We start from the raw sequence: 748 nt of genomic DNA on the forward strand, positions 1-748 counted from the left end.
GGAGCACCGCCTTTAGTCAAGCAAATCGACCCCAGGACTTATTCTTTGTAAGCCTAGTGCTTATTCTATCGGTCTCTTTTGCTGAACCGCTAAGTTACGGGGACGTAAACACACCACCATCGGTTGTCAAGCGATGTTGAGGGGACAAACACAGACACACAAACATATACACACACATACATATATATATATGACGGGCTTCTTTCAGTTTCCATCTACCAAATCCACTCACAAGGCTTTAGTCGACCCGAGGCTATAGTAGATGACACTTGCTCAAGGTGCCATGCAGCGGGAATGAACCCAGAACCATGTGGTTGGTAAGCAAGCTACTTACCACACAGCCACTCCTGCGTATTTATTTTGAGATACTCTGTGTTTCTTTCAATTAATTTTAAATAAAACAAAGAATTTAGCAAAATAACTTAGTTATCATTAAGCTAGTGTTAGGAACATAAATTGTGACTAAGTCTACTATTTTACTATGACTGTGACTTTGCTTAAATGCCAATTGAGTAGTCTTCCTAGTAGTAAATATTTTGTTGTCTTGAGTATTAAAGTGGTGGTTATTAACGTCTGTAACAAGTAGCAGTATTGTAGTAGGTGTCTACTTTAGTTTGAAGTTGGATTTGTTATTTTTCAATTGAGTTTTATTAAATAGCACAACGGGTTCTTTGAAATTGTGTGATGACATCATGAAAATATCTAATCAATGATGTCCAACAACTACACATCAAATTCTTTGACTGGT

This window comes from Octopus bimaculoides, chromosome 4 (genome assembly GCF_001194135.2).
Source record: "Octopus bimaculoides isolate UCB-OBI-ISO-001 chromosome 4, ASM119413v2, whole genome shotgun sequence".
In the NCBI taxonomy this organism is placed as follows: domain Eukaryota; kingdom Metazoa; phylum Mollusca; class Cephalopoda; order Octopoda; family Octopodidae; genus Octopus; species Octopus bimaculoides.